At 57.1% G+C, this 3,082-nt stretch overlaps 1 non-coding gene across 1 annotated transcript; it reads right to left on the reverse strand.

Annotated features, from left to right (window-relative positions):
• Positions 1–1,130: 1,130 nt before the first annotated feature.
• Trnaa-ggc (transfer RNA alanine (anticodon GGC)) lies at positions 1,131–1,204 on the reverse strand. The gene has a single exon. It is a non-coding gene; the product is annotated as a tRNA-Ala (tRNA).
• Positions 1,205–3,082: the final 1,878 nt, after the last annotated feature.

Raw genomic sequence — 3,082 nt, forward strand, 5'->3', positions numbered from 1 at the left:
GGTCACCCCAGCCATCCACTCTTGAGGCTAGAAGGTAGCTTAGCCTCCCGGGGGCTCACAGGATTCAGGGTGAAGAGGTTTCCCCAAAGACAATCAAAGAGCCCCTCCAGAGGACGGAGGAGCCCAGGCTGGTGCCGAGGGTCCACCTGGGCCAGTCTCAGCACCGCTGCTCTCAGCCCTCATGACGTCAGATTCTAACATGGACCGTCCAAGACTGTCCCCCATGTGCTATGCACCTGTGGAGGAAGTGCTGCTGTGCCCTGGGGACAGGCTCCCCCCCACTGGCCACTGCTGGTCGCCCTGTTCCTCTTCCTTGGTGTGGATGCGCTGGCCTCCCCTGCTCAGCTCTGGGACTGGGCCTCTCTGCACCTCTTCCTGCCTTTGTCCTTCACTTCGGACCCCCGACAGATCCTTGGAATTGGTGATGTTCGACCTCAGCATTCCCTGAGTTACCGACCTGCCCTTCTGGCACGACCTGGCCCCTTGGGGAAATCATTTCCCCCAAACGCGCACTGAAACCCCACCCCCAATGGATGCACGACTCTCTCTACCTTGCTACCCCAAGCTGGTTGGGCTTCCCGTGGACAGGGCATTCGGTGGCCCCAGAAAACAGCCTCCGTAGAGCCAGCTTCTCTCGTCCAGGTCATTCCTTCTATCTTTTTTTTTTTTTCCATTTGCCCCTTGAAACATCTTCACACAATTAGAGACATTTTTTTTTCTCATAGGCGTATGTATGAGGATCATGCTAGCTGATGTAACAAGTAAACCCCAAAGCTTCAGTGGCTTACTATTAAAAAAAAGGTCTTTCTTTTCTCCCACATGTAACAGGCTGATGTGGGGGTGTTCCTGGTCACTGTCACCTCTGCATCCCAAGATCAGCGACCTGGACCCCACCACCCCACAAGACCTCAGAGTATCCTCATCCTGGAGAACATGCAGAAAGGGGAAGCCGACAATTCAATCTACAGAATCTCATCAAAAGTGGCCTTTCTAAGGACCAGTCACATTCTATTTGTGAATGGAGTCATTTGAACAGACCTGGGCAGAAAGGAGACTGAGCAATGAAGCACTTGTCCCCTTTCAATTCGTGTGTGTGCGCGCGCACGCGCGCGCGCGCACACGCACGCACATGTGTGGTGCTGGGGATTGAACCCAGGGCCTTGTGCATGCCAGGCAAGCACCCTACCCACTGAGCTACACCCCCAGCCCCTACACCTGTCCCCTTTCAACAATCCACCCACACAAAGAGGAGCACACAGCTTTTGAAAAGTAGTGAGCCGTCCCTGCCATGGCAGGATCCTCTGGTCATTTTATCGTTATCCACAGGTGAAGTGCCTTTTAAGTGGATTTATGTCTTGCAGGATCCCCAGGTATTAACACCCACTGGTCAGCTTCCAGTGATGGTCCTGCGTTCGCCAACGCGTGGCATGGCTCCAGGCCAGGGCCAATCCCATTGGCTGGCTACCCTCGGGGCCTGCAGGCTGGATCCCGAGGCATGTCCACAGGAAGGGATTCTTGCAGCTGGTCACAAAGGATGGATGATCTCCGCAGCACGGGGGCTTCACTTGACATGGCGAGTGTCCAAAACCTCCCTTTCGGTTGCTCAGAGAGTTAACCCTCCCGAACCCCAGGCTCCCATCAGAGTCTAGTCAAAGGGCCTTGAGTGCGGGGATTCCAGGGACGGCACCGCGGGGCTGAAGCAGAGCCTCCCGCCCCCGGTGATGGGCACCACCCAGCATCGCCGAGTTTCCCAACAGGAAAGAGAGCGGAGACTGAGGTCACCGAATGGACTTCGAGGGTCCCCTGGAAATGGCAGGAGATACAGGGGCTGTTTTAGATGACTTTTTCACTTCTGTGACCTAAAGACCCAACGAGAACAATTCTAGAGGAGGAAAGGTTTATCTGGGGGCTCAGGGTGTCAGAGGTCTGGGTCCCTAGGTGGCCAGCTCCGTTCCTCTGGGCCTCGGGTGAGGCAGAGCATCATGGCGGAGTGTGTGAAGGGAAGCAGCTGAGAACTGGCCACCAGGAAGCCGAGGGGAAAGGTTTGCTCAATCAGGACAAAATACATACCCAAAGGACCCCTCCGGGGACCCCCTCCTCCGGCCATGCCCTGCCAGCCCGACGTCACCGCCCAGCTAATCCCTATCAGGGGATTAATGCACTGATGCGGTGAAGGCCGTCATAACCCAGCCATGTCACCTCCAACCCTCTTGCGTTGTCACACACATGAGCTTTGGGGGGTTAAGGACCCAAGATCCAGGTTTCCGGTTCTCCCTCTGATTCATTCTCCGACCGTGAACACATCCCTTAACCCTGCTGAGGTTCGGTTTCCTCATCTGAAAAGCTGGAATGGCAACGTCACCCACCTCCCAAGCTGGTTGGCATTGTCCACCGCACAGGGCGTGGCCCAGGGGACGCCTCCGGGAACTGCTAGCCGGCGTGTAGTATGATTCCCCCCCTAAATCAGTCGTGTCTGCTGCTGACATCACTCAGCTTTGGGGCGCACTGGCGGGCTCGTTTGGGAAAGGCCAGGGATCCGGGGTGTTGGTTGCATCTCCTCCTGAGGAGCCGGAGCACCTGGCAGTGGGAAGCCCCAGCCCCGGCTGCAGTGGAGCCGGACCAGCCTTTGTGTGTGAACAGGGCGAGGCCAACTCCGAGACCCCCCACCTGGTACCGAGCCAGTGGGTCCATCAGGAGAGAGCCCTTGAGTGCCCCATGCACCTGCCCCAGCCTCACACACACACACACTCTGCATGCATGCACACACATGTGCAATCAAACATGTGCACACCCACTCTGCGCACACATGCCTCACAGTGCAATTCCGGTAGTTCCACTCAGCTCGATCCCCGTGACGGGGCGCCCTGTGCTGACTCTGGCCAACTCCTACACGTTCCTCGCAGCCAGACACAATCCTAGTTTGTACGATTTGTAAGTGGCGAAGGGGGGACTCCCATCCAACCAAGGGGGGAGACCCTGAGCTGAAAACAGAGGAGATGGCAAAGGACCAGAATTCGCTGGGCCACCCTGGCCACATCCCCCCTGCCACCTCCTGCCATCTCCTGCCATCTCCTGCCCCCGT

This window comes from Urocitellus parryii, chromosome 9 (genome assembly GCF_045843805.1).
Source record: "Urocitellus parryii isolate mUroPar1 chromosome 9, mUroPar1.hap1, whole genome shotgun sequence".
NCBI lineage: Eukaryota > Metazoa > Chordata > Mammalia > Rodentia > Sciuridae > Urocitellus > Urocitellus parryii.